This window comes from Cyanistes caeruleus, chromosome 4, assembly GCF_971803275.1.
Source record: "Cyanistes caeruleus chromosome 4, bCyaCae1.hap1.1, whole genome shotgun sequence".
Taxonomy (NCBI): Eukaryota; Metazoa; Chordata; class Aves; order Passeriformes; family Paridae; genus Cyanistes; species Cyanistes caeruleus.
This window is the reverse complement of record NC_141704.1, coordinates 56,910,215-56,927,712: the sequence shown is the minus strand read 5'-3', so window position 1 is coordinate 56,927,712 and position 17,498 is coordinate 56,910,215. Positions and strand designations below refer to the sequence as shown.

The 17,498-nt window shown below is 38.5% G+C and overlaps 1 long non-coding RNA gene across 1 annotated transcript; it reads right to left on the bottom strand.

Moving 5' to 3' along the window:
- Positions 1 to 2,474: 2,474 nt before the first annotated feature.
- On the bottom strand, positions 2,475 to 15,680 carry LOC147653662 (uncharacterized). Its single transcript, XR_015285658.1, has 2 exons — positions 15,573 to 15,680; positions 2,475 to 3,049 (listed from the first exon to the last, which is right to left on the bottom strand). It is a non-coding gene; the product is annotated as an uncharacterized LOC147653662 (long non-coding RNA).
- Positions 15,681 to 17,498: the final 1,818 nt, after the last annotated feature.

Below are 17,498 nucleotides of genomic sequence, written 5' to 3'. Positions count from 1 at the left end.
AGAGCAAAGCAGTAATGAAGCTGTGGTTTCAGCTGTGGGACAGGGAGTCACACTCTGCCATGTGCTGGTCACTCACCACACTCATCAGGCCTGAAACTGATTTGGGGAGCAAAACTAATCTTCATCCTTTTAACACTGGATGAACACAAGCGACTCTGGTTTGTCTCTGGTACCAAATTAAAATGCTCTCATTTCATTGTGGAAAGGGCACTGTGCTTGCCCAAAGAAGGAATATGTGTTATTTATACAGTGCCAAAGTGCTGGTCTGATTCTTTGCCATCCAAATGAATGTTTGAACAGGCTCAAATTAGGACTGCACAAAAATATTTTTGTCAGAAATAGCTTTGTTAGTTTAAACAGTTTCCTATTTGAAAAATGATATAATTTTAGATGAATTTTTTAGTTGAAGAAGATAAGGAAATCATTCTGTTTCCAGTTCCTGGTAGGGTTGCATTATGAACAAGTCACAGTGCATGAAGGAGCAAGAAAAGAGCCACAAGAGTCATGAGACAAACTTGACCAAAGGGCTGCAGCTTTTCAGCTGGACTGACATCAGTCTGCAAGTAAATGCAACCCTTTTGCTGTCTGAGTGTTCTGTTGAACTTTTTTGAATTTTTGCTGTGATTCAGAGAAGGAAAAGAAATCAAAGCCTACATGCTGGAATTTTCTTCATTATTAATAAGTGTACAGGTTCCTGGGAAAAAATGAATAGCATTACATTGGTTTGCCCCAGGCTGCCTCAAAATATACTTTCTCCATCAGATCTCATTTTCCCAGGCACAGACATTTAAAGGCTGTGCAGAGGGCAAAAAAATGACATCATGGAGGGAGCACCCCTTTACATTGTCCATGTTCTTGCAGAAAATGCACATAAGATTTGTCTCCTTACCAAAGAAGACATCGTTCTCTTGCTCACCAGAAATGCCACTGGATTTTCTGCAGGAGTCCTTTTCCTGAGTTTCAGTTATTTCTGCTGGCTTTGTGAGGAGTGTCAGAGCCATGCAGTGACCATAAAGGTTAATACAGCCATGCCCCCGTGGCGTCGGTCTCTGAGCTCCTCTAAGCACAGACTCATCTCAGAGACCTGTTTGCTTTAGCTGAAGAAGTAATGAAGGGTGGACAGGTCACTCAACCCTACTGTGTCCATCCTGAATGAGAACAGCCAGGGCTGGGCTGCAGAGAAGCAGCACTGATTTTCCCTGTTTCTCCAATGTGCCAGAGGAACAGAGTTTATCCTACAAAGTAATCTCACTGTTAGGTTCTGAACCAGATGGAGGGGAGCAGACTGCTGGCTGCTTTGTAGTCCTGTATTCCTCTTTTCTTACTCTTTCAACCTTTATTGCCAGCCTTTGTACCATAAAGACTATTTGTTCAGATGACCACATCATCTCTTTACTTGTTAATTTACAAAATCTGAGAAGAACCAGGAGTTACTAGTTTTGATAACTAAGATTTGGCTCTGTGTAGAAGGCAGAAACTTTATAAAATTTCCCCTTTATATCATTCTTAATGTTCTGAAAAATTCAACACTTACGTCAGCACCTATTACTGCACAGATAAGTGACCACCCTCTTCTTCTCTCTGAGCCTTGCAGTCATGCAGAGGTAGACAATTTACTTCCATGTATGTTCTTAGAGGTTGTATAGTGAATAAACTATCTTTGTAAATAAGATAAAACATTACCAGAGTGTATGCAATCATATAGATTGGGGAGACATAACTATTTGGAGCTTAATTGCACTTTTTATTTTTCATTAGTGATTCAAATAGCAAGAGTAGAGCTGCACTTTCATGAAATTTGCTGACAGTGTCACAGTGGGAGGTACCAACATTGCCAAGGTTTTGGCTTATTGCAAAAAACAGTGCTTGGCCTTTTAAATAGAAATGAAGTGAAATGCAACATGCAAGGCTAGATGCAGAAGGGCTTATACCAAAAACTTCTGCCACAAGCTGGGTCTGGCCATTGGACCCAAGAGAAGAGAGAAACCTTGGAAGCTGGGTTGATGAAGGCTTGATTCTACCCCGGTGTGAGGTAGCACAGAAGAGAGCAAATGCAGCCTGCAAATACTGAAGGTAGAGAGTGTTTAGTGAGGAAGCTTCATGAGGAAAGGGCTGATGCTCCACTATGCAAAATGAAAAGTTCCACTATGTGGAACCAGTTTGGTCACCTGCCCAGAAAGGCTCAGTATGAAGTTTGTGGGATGAGTAGAAGAAAAGGTTTATTCTGTCAGAATAAACATGGAGAGCTCAGACTTTAACCTTATGAGACTGGAAAGTGACAAAGGATTTGACTGCTCATTTTAAGTGCAGTGAGTGCTAAAAACAAAAGAAAAAAGGAAGGGTCATTTGAACTAAATAAATCTGCTAGCACAAAACCAGATCAGGATAAATCACCCATGAGAACATCCAGATTCCTTTTAAAGGGTTGTTAAATACAAGAGAGATGAGCTTCAGGAAGAATATTGCTGCACAAGGAGGGCAGGCAAACGCTTTATTCCTTCAGAAGAAGAGATAATAACTCTGGCTCCAGCTGCCTGGCCAGGAGGGACAGGAATTCCAGACCCAGTCCAAAATGGATGACTGAGGTTTCACTTTGGCTCCACACCCTTTCACAGGAAGCACAAAACACTGTCTGTGGCAGCAATGGTATGTCTGGAGTCACAGTCCTACATAGTTGATCAGTGTCTGCAGGGTTTCTTCCAATAAAAACTTAATCCAAAGAAATGTGTGCATATGAGTGAATCGCTCTCCTTTGCAGGAACACATGCTATAAAGTTTATACTGATTCTTCACTTCGATGCCAGCTGTGGAAGGAGCTGCTTTACTTGGTATAGCACAACATCAGACTGTCATTGAGTGTGCCTAGTAAAACATCATAATCACAGGTACAAATTAATGAGCGAATTTCAGCTGCAGGTGCTAATTTACAGCAGTAGATTATGTCCTCTCATTGACTTTGATTCAACACCACAAGGAGCCCTAAACAAGCATTTGCTGCACTGCTGAATTCCGGTCTCTGACTCTCCATCTGGAAACAGCCTGGTCACTGCTGCAACATAAACAAGCAACACGCAGGTGAATATTCAGCTGTGTTTACCTTTACACTTTCTGATGCCCACGATTCTAATCCAGAACAACTGGTGGCATTTTTGCCTGGGAAGCTCTTAATTAGAAGAGCTATAGTTAATGATTGCTCTGAATAAGGAGCAATAACAACTAAGGGCAAATCATGCTTGACAAATTTGGAGGCTTTCTATGATGGGGTTACAAAATTGATGGACAAGGGAAGCGCAACTGACAGTCTACCTGGACCCAGGGTACACAGGATTGTATGTACCCTAAATGTCCTTCTATTCACAATTTGCTTTTTGGAGTATGTAAAAAACACAAAATTCTTTTTCTTAGCAAGAATAAAAGGAAGATATTCAATAGCAAATAACTGAAAGTTGACTCAACTTGAGAGAAAGGTTTTTATGGTAGCTTGACCCCAAAGTGGTACCATTTCTTTAGCAAGGAGAAATAGTCATGCATGAAGCATTTCCATTTGAAGCAAAATCACAAGATAATGTACATCTAGAAAGTCTCCTTCACAAACATTTATTTCTGAGCATGAATAACATCTTTTTACTATCTAAATCAGTATCAGAGTTCCTGTGATTTGCTTATATAGCACAATTATTGTTGGAAAACTTTTGTGCTTGGATGACATCTAAGTTGTTAATTCACAGTGTGACAGTTTATTTAGGCATAGAATTGGACAAAAAGTAGCACTATCTAGTGTATTCCTCTTGGACTGCCAGTTTCTCTTTATAAAAATTATCTGGAAATTATATTCTAATCCTTTAAATACTGTGCTTTGTAATGCAAAACTGTGAATTCAGATGCCGTTCTACTACGTCTTCAATGACAAACATTCATTGACATTCACACAGACCTGCCTTGCAGATACATTCAAGGAGATAAAATAAGAGAAGAATAATCCCATGAGGTTTTCCTTCCAAAGTCAGTCCTAAACACATCATCATAAGAAGAAATGGGAAAATGTACTGCATTGAATAATATTTTCTGGCAGCTATTCTTCAAGGAATGCAGCTCTGTTATCTTGCATGTTCTAATGTAGAAATCTCAAACCTCTGAGCCATTTACCGGTGCTGTACAGACCTTCTCTTACTTATTAAAAGAATTTTGTCTTTTTACATTTAACTTCACAACTTTTATATGGCTTACTGCTTCACAAAGATTAGGATCATCTATTTGGATGTTTTCTCTCATTTCTCAACATGTTAAATTCTTGTTCCAGTCTTTGATTCTGACTAGTTGTTGTTTAGTTATTCCAGAGAGATATTTTACTTTCTTCCAAACTTATTATAAAAATAACTTTGTTCTCCAGGGAAGTCAGTGTCATCATATTAGATTTTATTTCTATACTAATACAGCAACAATTAAGCATACATCAAAATTGTTATTTAAAATGTGATTATAGCACACAGAGGTAGAAACCAGCATCATCCCACTCCATATATTGGCTCCCTCTGTGGTTGTTTGAATTTCATTTGGGGTTTTTTTTAAGTGATAACCGCTGTAATGATGATTTTACTACTGTTATCATTGCAGACCCAACAAAACCGTGGAAGGCTGAGCTAGATTCAGTTTTACTTCACACATCATTAATAAACCTGACAGCTCAGATCTGATTGCAGGACTTGTATTTCTGATGATAAAGAAAGAATGCAGTTCAATTTTCCACAGTGGTTTGGATTTTCAACACCAGTATCTAGAAACATTAGGATTTGATCTACAAGATCAGCAATGTTTACAGAGAGGACTTGGAGAAAAGAAACACTTGTGCAGAACAACAACATTTTTCACTTTCTTTTTTCCTGCTTAATCGATTAAAAGAGTTTTTAAATAAAGCCTTTGCAGAGGTTGGATCACTACTTTTTAGGCAAGAATTGTGACAATGATTGGATATGTCAAAGGCAGGAAGATGGGGAGACTCCAGCTGATAAGCTACTTATGTAATTTCTGGCTTGTTGCATGGAATCCATGGGAAGCACAGAGTTGTGGCATTACAAACTGCTGTTAGGTCTCAGATACATTACTATTAGCTACGTGAAAGGGTGCTGTGAACCAAGTAAAAAGGCTCATGTTGTGTCTTGCTTTAGCTAAGGGACAGGAGGAGCACGGCAGGGAAAAGTGAAGGACAAATTACTGCAGAAGGTGGAAGAGTTTACAAAAAGGTAGATTTGTGATCACAGTGAAGAATACAAAGGGGTGAGGAATCAGCACATCAGGAACCCTCTTCATTTAACATGAATTCTTACATAGATGAAAGAGCATTCCCACAGCAGTCTCCTGACGCTAAACAGCAACACATGACATAAAGATCATTATATAAAGAGCTCTCAAATATTTCAAGGAAAGGGAATTATTCAGCCATGCTTTGAATCTCTCAGGCAGTAAACACTCTTCAGAGTTAGCCCCTTTGAGACACCAGTCACATTCCCCAATGCCTCTAATGAAACAAGTGTCGAAACAATGAGCTAGACTTAAAGGGAAGGACAGAGTAAGGACACGCTGTCCTGGCAGAGTTAAGCTTTGCTGAGATACACCTCTAGCCCAAGGGAGAAATCCTTACCTCTCAGCTAAGATTTCAGTAAAGTCATAAACAATATGTTTTATGGTTTTATCTGTTCATAATCCAGTAATTGCTATCAATAGGTGCTTAACTCTCACCTGAACTAATGATCTCATTTATACCCTCTCAGGTAATAAAATTGAACAGGGTAAAAACCTGGCTTAAATAAACCTGTTTCTGTGGACAGTGTGTCTGCCCAGGCCAGATTGATGTCCTGGGGATTTCACCTTCAGGTGCCTCAAGGGAATGAGAGCAGAAATAGGAGATTCCCAACCTTTTCCTTGCTGGAGCCAGGGAAGACTTGGCAGGGCCACAGATCATCCTGCACATCACTTACCCTGGCAGGCAACAGCCAGTGCCTCTTTGACAAGTAGTGTGTAGAGCTGGGAAAAGTTGGTGGTGTGGGCAGAACAGAGTTATAATAAGCACAAGGCAGAGAGAGATTTTGGGAGACATTTTCCTGGGGAATTAACCACCCATCTTCCAAGCCACCTCACTAATTAATTACTCCCATAACTCCAAAACACTTTAATCCTTCCTCTTATGCCCTCAGACTCCACTCCTTTCTGTCAGTCATTTTCTCAAAGCAGCCTTGACAACACCATTAATTGGTAACAAATTAAAGCAGCTACAGCACAGGGAAAACCTGAGGACAATACAAAGTACATTCAGCTGAATTTTAAGCCAGGCAGCAGGACAACTGTTGTACTTCTCTATGCTTGTACAACAGACAGCAGTAACAACTTCAAATAAAAAGTTTAAAAGAAGCTACTGCACGTTTTGCAATTTGTGGTGCTATAAAGACAAAGAACTCAGATCTCAGGTGAGGAACTGATGTCGTGCTTGTCACAGAAAGAATGAATTTCTGAAATAACTTATGTAGATACAAGTATTTGAATAAACAGAAGATAAGTCAGAATTCAGCCACTGCTGCTTAATATGTGTTTCAGTGCTCTGAAACACACACACACAAAAAATAATAATGAAATTATCATGTTAAGGAAAGTTAGAAATGTACTGGTAGATACAGTGTATTTCAAGCTCTAGTGTAATTAATAGAGATAAGCCACGATACTCCAGGTCAATTTTTGGGGTTACTGATGTAGTTCCCAATAGTCTGGGTCTTAATGAAGAAGTGCAGAGCAATGTGAACAGAAAATCATTGGCTTACAGCATGGAAAATTCTAGCTCTACCACTACAGAAATAGGTGTGCTTAGTTTCTGAATTGGATGTTTAGTGAGTCAAGCTTGTCTGTTTTCACCTTGACTTCAATAACATCTGCACTTAGTGGTATTTCTAAAAGACAAGCTTATTTGCCTCCAGCTCTTAGGGGCTGAAGAAGTGCAGACTCACAAATTAAAGGCTTTTAACAGCTGGATGCTTCCTAACTGCTTAGCAGAAACATTAACTACTTAAAACAAAAAAAAAATCCTCACCAGTCTGAAGAGGGCTACATCTCTCCAAAGCAAAGAATGAGAAACTTGTTGAAAGCAAAGGAAAAGAAACAGTTTAGATTATACCTTGTTCCTTCAGACAGCCAGAGCAATTAATTCTTTCTGACAAAAAATGCATGGCCCCATTTCCCCAGTGCTGATTATTCCCAGCAGGAGATGTGAGACTATATGTTCATGGCCCATCTCCTCACACTGCTCCACTGCACCAGATGCTCTCCAGCATACAGAAGGCCTTAGCTGTGGCCTGGACTGGGGCTCACACTGACTCATGGGCTGCTGTGTGACAGAGGTGCCTGTTCTGACAAGGGAAGCTCATGGATGACACCTGCTTTGCTCCTGCTGCTCCCAGCAGATGTTCCTGTAACAATCCCCAGCCAGCTGAGCTCGTGGCACCTTGCAAGCTGCCTGAAACTCTGTCCTTCACATGCTTTTCATTGCTGATTTCTATCCAGAATTACTACAGGGCAGTCCCACCACAGTGCCCAGCAAGACTATGGAGCAGGTCCTCCTGGAAACTATCCCACTAACTAAGGCAGGTGAAAAACAAGGACACAATTTGTGATAGCCAACATGGCTTCACTAAGGGCAAAGCATGCCTGAAAAATCTGTTTGCTTTCTTTGATGAGGTTACAACGTTGATGGATAAGGGAAGGGCAGCTGTCAGACTGTCTGGGCTTGGGCAGAACATCTGACACATCTCTGTCTCTAAACTGGAGAGACAAGGATTGGATGGATGGATGGACCACTGGATGGATAAGGAATGGATGGTCACACTCAAAGACTTGTGTTCAAGGGCTCCAGGTCCAGGTGAAGAGCAGTGGTGAGTGGTGCTCCCCTTGCTGAACAGGTACCAGAAATATTGGTTAGCAGAGAAACAAATGCATTCACAGCCTGATTTATACTGGGAAATACATTCTAGCTAGTCTCTGCTTAACTATTCTGTCTGAATAATTTCTGGTCTGATAATAATGATAAACTCTTTCCTGATTAATATTCTAAAATCTTAAATATGTAAAAGCTACCTAATTTTTTGACTGCTGCATACCTAAGCCAATTACCATATGTTAATTAAAGGGTTTGTTATCAACTAACATTTCTAATGTTTTCCCCCATAACACACTTGCAAGTACATATCATAGGAGGGGTTTTTTTCCCCCCATTCCATTTTAAGTAAATATTTTAAAATATTCTCCGTTTGCTTTTCCAGTAGAACACTCTGATCTCTGTGATCAAAGTTAAATTATTATATGAAAACTCCATGGTTCCCCTTAAGTTGGCTTTTTTTCCCAGTCATCTGTGCTCTGATCTCTAAAAGAGTATTTCCATTTTGCTGTAAGCATAAACATCATCATAGGATCAGGTTGTAGGAATGTGAATAAATGTCTGAAGTTATGCACCACTGCCTCTAATAAAGTGAATTATGCACAAAGAATGCAACTCACATTTTTATCTGATGCTATCAGCACTTGATGTTCATTACACAAAATAGAATAAAGTTGTTCTTAGTTTGTATCTGTCTGTTGCCAAATTATCTTGCAATAGACTTACTGTTAAAGAATTTTGACTATTTAGACCTCATTTCACCATTGATTCTTAACTTCAAAAGCACGAGATGAAAAAAATGACCAAGCAAACCCACAATAAACCCTTGCAGAAGATTCTGTTACATATAAAAGTAATAAAATTTTTTAAAAAGCATTGGTGTAGGGCCCAACTAACCATGTACAAGAGGCACATACGTTAATTTTCAGCTGCATATGCTAAATGAATGCCATGCTCTCTGGTTTCTGGGCTTCACTAAAACACCCATAAGCTCCAAGAAGGAAAATAGATGCTCTGCACCTTGGCTCTGCATTTGATTTCATGCCTGCAGGGAGGGACAGAGGGAAAATGCACATGTGTGCTAGCATTAAACATTTTGGTTGGAGAATGCTATAGGTAGCCATTGCCACAAGGAGAGAACTCAGACTGCCCCCTGTGCCAGCACTGCTATGGGAAGGAGAGAGACTCTTGCTAAAACACTGGTGTAGCAAAGATTTTTCCATGCTCTTAAACACATTTCACAGGCATTTCCTTATTCTGATTTATACCATTTAAGATGGGATATCAAGATGCCTCTTACTAAATATTTCACATTTCAAGTGCAGAGTAGAATATGCTACATGCAAAATCAAACACATAAAACACCTGAAATGAGGTTTTTCTCCTTTCAGACCATGAACTGTGCACCAAGATAATTGCCTTTTTAACCTCCACCTTTATAACAGGCTTCTTGAATAGTCATTTTGTTCAGAGCAAATTTTCTGGAATAAGCTGGAGAATTAATGTGCTTCCCCTGGAAACATCAGTATTTGCTGAGCAACTGCTGTCCAGAGAGGTTGAATTTTTATTTTAATTCAGAAAACTAAATATATTTTTGAGTTCAAATGACTATATGCCACTGCACAAAGTACTTAAAAGGGACTTAATAGTGTATACCTCTCTCTGCATAAAAGGGAACTTCTGTTCATTAAAAAAAAAAAATTACAGAGGAATAAATCTTAGAACCAACACTGCTGAGTCAAGAAGTAAAAGTAAACCATGACATGGCACTAGAAACTTTTGACTGTTGATGTCATGCATCACTATGTCCCAGAGCTGTAGAGCAGCAGGGGAAGCAGACTCTGTGCTGACAACAGAGTAACCACCTCAGAGTTGTGCTGTCTTGACAAATATCCTTTTTACCTGCCTTCTAAATTTGAATAAATTAATGTTTCACTACTTTTTGTATTTAGTCTAAGTTCCCAGCCACCTGTGTTCATTAAGGAAAGTGACAAGAATAATCATAAACAACCTTTCTGAAGGGCAATAAAAATAACTTTTTTAAACAACCAAATAGCTGTGTGACAATAAATTACAGCATAACAAGAACCATATGTTAAGGGGAAAATATTCTTCTAGCAACAGAATGGGAAAGATGCCTATTAGGGGATCACTCAGCAACAAAAGGGGTCTGTGTTTAATATCACAGATAAAAATGGGAGGTGGAAGTATTTTGTGGGCTTCACTTCAGATGAAGAAGAGTAATGGAAAAATAAAAGGATAGGAAAAAAAGAGTCACTGAATTTTACATTTTGCTTCCACTCATTCACCTTAAACAGGAACATTTCTTTCCAATTTTCTTTTGCTTCAGACACTGCACTTTCAGGACACTTGAGTGCCCTGAGGTCATGGAAATGCTCGAGATGCCCTTGTCTATCTGATGAGTAAAGCCAGCTCTAGGAACTGGCATTGTGGTGAGCAAACATAGCAGCAGCTCAGGAAACAAAAATCAGATTTTTGATATCAGGGCAATTTGGAGAACTGAACACAACCTAGGAAACTTTTCTGACAGTTTTTGTTTTGTTTAGTATTCAAATGTGCCTCTTCTTAAAAAAAAAAAAAAAAAAGAAAAGGAAAAGAAAATAAATATCAACCTATGTTTAATTTCTTTTTTTCTCCTTGTAACACTCATAGCAACTTGGACAGCTGGAGGGAAAAATAAAGAGATTTTTCTAACTGTCAGCTCTACAAATAACCTGGGGTTTAAAAGCCCAGCTGCTTTTTTGTCTAGCTTGTTCATTATCAGGAGTAATAATGGCCTGTGTGCCATAAAACTTGTATAATTTCAAACTGTCTGTTTGTTATTGAAGGCAGACTAACCTCATCACTCAAAATCAGTTAATTTTCTTGAAGACAGACTTGCTAGGAGAAAAGCTCAGCTCCTTTCCTGTATTGTGTTTGCAGTGTTAACTTTTGCCTCTAAAACACAGTTTAGAATGCACAAAAGAATATATTTGTAAATCAAGAAACCAAGCTGTAGTTTTGCTGAGCTGAACCGTGGCCTTAAGCTAAGAGTAAAGATGTATTGCAGTGAGATGATATTCTCTTTTGTACTAGCATTATACTGCTTTCATTTTCCTTAGAAAATGAAATTACTTGTCCTGTCAAGCTGTTTTCTAACACAAATCCGTTATTACTCTATTCATAACTAATGACAGATGCCAGAAATAGAAGCCTGGTTCATTCATCATGTGTATTTTCTTTCTGGATGTGCACCTGCACATGGGTTACTGTCAGGGCACTCAAGAACTCCTACTGTGCTTTTGATGCTAAATTATATGTCTCAGCAATGATTCCAGTTTTCAGGGTTCATGGATGTAAAATATCTCTTAATCCAGAAGGAAAATAGTTGTCTGAGAACTGCTGCACAAAGCACAGAACACTCAACAAGGTGGGCATCACAAACAAGGGACTTTATCTCTGTGGCCCCCTGGGGTAAAAATTATGCCAGGAAAGTGCACTAAAATGTTCATAGGAGCAATTGTAAGGCTGCACTCATATATTAAGGAAAAGTTGTAATTAAAATAAAAACAAAACAAAGAAACAAACAAACCCCCAGAATCTTCAAAATGAAACTCAGTACATCATGTCTACCTTAACTCCAGACTAGTTTTTAGAGAAGAAGCAGGGAATGAGTTTCTATAGAAGATGAGGGTTTTAGGACTTCTACAGCAGCCCTAGGCCCATAGCAGTTATATGTAATGTCAAGTGCTTGAAGTCTGAAACATCAGGAATTTTCAAACTAGTCACGTAAAAATGGAAAAGTTCATTTTAAGCTTTTATAGCAAGGACAAGAGTTTTGATTCTTGCAGATACACAATTGTAAATGTGTAGTGTTTTTTAGTACTTAAGAACAACAGAGAGATTGTCAAGTCAAAGGTCTATTTAGTCACAGATAGTAAAGGAAAATCCTAAGAGCAGAGCAAATGTATGTTTCCTTTTTATCTACTGGCCCAGAACCAATAATATGCACTTCAAAACCCTCCTAAGGCAGAAGTACTACCTCTGGGTTTAAAGACACTTTGTGAATTGAAAGGTGAGAAAATCTTAGAATTTAGGTGGAATTTGCCTTCTGATAATTTCAGCTGATGACTTCTTATCTGTATGTTATCAAAACCAGTGAATAATGGTTCCCCACTTATCATCTCCATGCCACTAATAATTTCACAACCCCATATTCTGCCTTTTTAATTATCTCTTCTTTTTATGCAAATGAACTCTAGTTTATTTCATATCCTTCAAATAGAAAACATTAATAACTTTGATGATTCTTATCACTACTCTCTGAACATTTTCTAGTCTTCTGCATCAATTCTTCCAGAATTCTGGTTCTAAAACTAGAAATTCTCTCGCTCTTCATGATTTGGACTTATTGTGGATTAATATTGTGACACAAAAGTGTTCTGCTTTCTTTTTCTGGATTCTTTGGTAATGACATTTCTTTACTCATGACTGAGTGAAGAGCAGAAATTTTCATAACGTTATCAGCTACAGCACTGGGAAGATTTTTTTTTATGTAGACATTTTTTATACAGATATTTTAGTATCAATCAGCACATACTTAGTATTTCCAACCAACTTTCTCTGTCTGCATTATTCTACATCCATCTGCACTGATTTTTTCCTGCCATTTCTTTGCCCAATCATTCAGTACTCTGAGGTGATTCTGCTACTCCACATAGCCCTTTTATTGCCTCACTTAATTTTATGACACCAGAATTTGCCACATCATTCTGTACTTGCTTTTCCAGATAACTGCAAGTGCAGAACAGCACTCATTGCCAAGGTAGCTTTGCTCCCCTTGGTACCACAGACCTCAGTTAGGATAGAATTAGACTGTCCCACGGACTTTTCCAGTTCATCTGAAGTGCAGGTGAACCTCTTCTCTGCAGAAGGTGAAGGATAGGAGAGATATGCCTAATCTACAGATCTCCTCATGTAGCTAACTGGAGCTACTAGCTGATTATCTTGTTTTATATTTGCATCATAATTTTTATAAACAGTGCTAATTTGCTGCCTAATGAGTCTGTAAGATTTCTTCTGGTTGATGTTGATGATGTGAGGTTCAGTGCTTTTGTTTCCTTCCTATTTGAAAGTCTTGGAATTGTGCTGCTGGTGTTAAATGGCAATGCTATTTTACTGTAAGTACTGAGCATAAATATTTTTTGTGTCACGCTCAGAATTTGACACAGCAACCTGAGTAGCTAAGGCTGGCCTTCCAAGCAATTGTCACTTGTCCACATTGTTTGTTTTCACTGTGAGCCCTCATCCTGCAGGGCTGCATTCAGAGCAGTGTTTGAAGAACTTGACTTCATCAGCTGATCCACTGTACTCAGGGGAGACCCTGCAGACCACAGCGGAGTCAAGAGTAGGTTGAAGACAACAAGACTACAGCTGGCACCTGGTTTCTAATTTAGGAATCACCATCTGTCAATGTCTCTAAAGTCAAAAGGTAGTTCTTTCTTAGAAACAGCAGCTCACCAAAAAAACATTGATTTTATTTATTTGGTTCTGATAGAAAGAAGGTAATTATTTTTGTCTAGCAGGTGACATTTCCTGTTTTTTCTAGCTCTAATTTCAAAGACATATAGCTACTTAGCAGGAAATCTGAGACAATTTTTAGATAATTTCAAATATTTGGAATAGCTTTATTCTTTGGGTCAAAAAATCTTGACAGGTGCATCATTTTTGGAAGAAAGTCTGATTATGCATTCCATTTTTGTCATAGTCACATGAAATAGCTCTGTGTTATGCTGTAAGGCAGTGGACATCAAGAACCTGTTCATATTATTTGACTGCTTTTGTATCCTACCAAATATCAACTTAATAAAGCAAAAAACCAAGTATACAAACACACTGGCCTCCTCTTTGCACTGTTATGAGGACTACAACACAATGCATGACAAATGCAGTTATTCCATCTACCTCAAAACATCTCTTCAGCTACAATTGCATTAAATATTATTTTTCAGGCTAAATAATCTCCTGACTTTTTGTTGTATCCAGTGACAGAGGCTGGGAAAAGTTACAGAGAATTAAATAATCTTATTGTTCTTGGCAGGATTTTGCTGTCATAAAACAATGTTGGTGTTTCTAATAATTACCTCTCTTTTGCTCGCACCTAATTGGCTTAAGTTTTGTAGGATCAAATTAGAAGATTCAGTTTCTGAAGAATTTACAATTAATAAAAAAAAGAGAAAAACAGGACAGGAAAAAAGGCAAGATTAAAAGATTAACAACACGTGCTTACTATTGCTTCTCATTACACACCTAAGTATTTTCATACAGACAGGTGCATGCAGTAGATTATTTAGAGGGAGTTATATTTCCTGAAATTTGAGTTTGGGTCAGTTTGAAACCACTCCTCCTCAATCAACACCAAACAGAAACTAAACCAACCAGGTGATTCCTGGACTGAGCGTGGGAGTCAACTCTATTCTGAACAGGAAAAGGCTTAGGGAAGATACAAAAGCAGCCCTATGCCTAGGAGGAGGTTAGCAAGAAGAGGATTTGTGTCCTACCCTCCCCTCCCTAAAGTGTATAGAAAGAAAGGAAAAACAGGGTTCCTAAATTGAACCAGGACAGACTGCCACTGAATATTAGATGAGGTCTTCTTTATGCAGATAACTGACCAATTTAAAATGCTGAACACAGATGGCAGAAACTTCATCCTTGAAAGCTTGAGACATAATTCAATCAAGCCCTGAAAAAATTCCACTAAGCTCAACTAGAGACTACCCCACATCCCTTCCCATCTGAACTGTCCTGTGGAAAGCTACAGAAGAAAATAAGTTGCACTTGCACAGATTTAACATCTAACTTAAGCTCTCGTGACCAAAATTCACAGAAACAGAGTCTCTTCTATTCCATATGGTTAAGGGTGCCACCCTTAAGACACTACAAGAACCAACAAATAAACCCTTGCCAGAACCCAAACCAAAAAAACAAACCACTCCTATTATCAGGTCTGACCTAGAAATTTAGAGTCCTCTTCATCATTTGCAAATATTTAGCCTAGTAAAATGATAAATAGTTGTAGTTGCACATTAAAGGCTTTGTCTAATCACATCACTGAGAGCATAACAGAAAAGCATGCAGTAATAAACAGATATCAATTACTGCTGTTAGAAATGCTTCCTGGTTTTTATATCAACATTAAAACATTTCCAGACTGATGAAGAGAGCAGGATTAGCTGTGTGTTTTACGTAGCTGTTTTCTGTGAAAATAAGCACTATCTTTACAGTGCCTAAAAACAAGGCAAGCTTTTCAGCTTCTCAAAAGTAAAAGAACTATATTTGGTTTCTTCAATTATGTTATATCTTTCTCATATACATTATCATCCCCAAAACCTATCCTTATTTAATTGAACAATAGCTTGAAGATTTGCTAAATTGCTTACATGGGAAGTTCTCTTTCTTCTTGGGGAACAGTGGAAAAAGCTTATCATCACTAGTAATACCTTAAAATTATCTCCTCCCAAATTTACTGGTGCAAACCATTCAAGGTAATAGCCTTGGTACAAACTCTAATAAAATCAGCTGACTGTTGCTGCCTTCTCTCTCTAAAGCATATCACTTATAAGCCATTTAAAATGAGAAACAGCAAGGAGAAACCCACCAGACATGAAAAGCAGCAGCACAAATCTTCACAAGGTATCCACCACACTCAGCTAAAGCCATTGCTTTTTCCCTGATTTATATCAGTTGCAAATCTGGTTCAGCCCCTGTGAACAGCTGTTTCTAATCTGCTTTAATACAATCCACATTGAACTGCTTATTGTTATTGGTTTTAGGGCAATACAAAGAAAGAGAGGATTTGGATCTAGACATGGCTGCTGTTTATTGCCTAGTTATTAAATTATGCTGATTTTGGCTAGGGATATTTAGTTACTAGCTGGGGTTAGACCACAACAGAAGTTTATAAGATTTTTCACTGGAATTTTGAGAAGTGGGGGTACATTACTCTAGAAATGCTCTTTTAACTAGGAATATTAATCAAATGATAAACCAAAGCATATAATATTTTTAAATCTCAGGGACCAGTTAAGAATAGCAGCTGTTATTCTGAAAGTACATCAACATTTTATTAGGGCTACCATACTGTCAGTAAGGTTATCCATGGGCAGAAACCCAGGTGCATTACACGTGCACACACACACATCCCTTCAGGATAGAGGGCAAGTGTATAAAGTATTTTTTCATGTTTCAGGAGAACAGTCTAGGGTTTACAATACTTAATGTTTTGATGTTACTGTAGTCAGAAGACAAAAATTGCTACATGATCAGCTTCTCTACATAGGAAGGAGACTTAAGACTGCTTTCTGAGAAACTTGGATGAGTTACCTTTTGGAAGCTATCAGGGAAGGTGAGAGGGAAATAAATGACTGTGTGGCCAAAAATTCAGGTAGTAGTATCTTCTACCACTGTTAAAAACATATAATCCAAAAATCCAAGTCTCTGATCAAACTCTTTGACATGTTTTTTAGATGATGGTAGGGCTAAGCAGCTGAACTCAGTAGCTAATGATTTAGAAGTGTTTGCCTTTGCTTAGAAACTCTAGCTACAAATACCAGGACCACTCACAATCAGCAAAGACTCTGCAGTCATGTATGAATGTGCATGTGAAGTTTCATCCCTGTCTTCCTTAAACATGTGTTAAATTTCCCTTTTAAATATAAGCTGTTCTGGGAGTGTGTACTTACTACAGATTCAAAACTGCTGGCTTTGCCTGAGTGCTTTTGCCCACATTATTGAATGGCAATTAGAATTTTCTTTCTCTTTGCAAATCAAAACCAAAATGTCTGGGGCTTATGGTGGAAGAACTGCTGCTCTTTCAGCACATTTGTAGAGGGAAGTACTTCAGGAGGCCCACAGGATGGAAATCTGCTGACTTCACAGCCCATCAGCCAGGACTGACTGCAGCACCTCCACCACCACACCTTGGTGTGTCTCCCACGCAGCTCCTCAGCAGCAGCTGCTGCAGACTCAGCCAGATAACACGGGGAGAGTTATGCACAACTCAGTGAGCAGCAGCTCTAAAAAGTTAGACTGCAGATTGGGTTTTGATTTTTGAGCTGAGGTTTTGTCATCATTGTATGATACCACAAGCTGCAAGTAAAAACAAAAGGCCTGATCTGTCCAGATCTGCTTGTGTAAAGCCTGAGACGGGAACAAGATTTGCATGAAATTAAACTAAATAGCAGGGAGATGGATTCTTTTTCTGCTGATGGCAGGTCATTTTCAAAATTGTGAATTGACAGTTTAAAGGGAGGCATAACTTTATTACTTCTTCTCTTTTGCAAATGTCATCTGCAGAGGAGAAGATGGACTGAAGGGCCAGACAAGGCATATATGAATAATATTGCAGGGTGGGAAAATCTAAACAATTCAGACTCATCTTGTGAAGTACATTCCCAATTGTAAGAACTTTTCCTTGATAAAGAAAACATTTTAAGATTACATACAATTTTTCCATTTATGGCATTAAGGCATTTTATTTCTTTATCCATTGTTCTGAACCATTATCACACCAATGATACAAAAT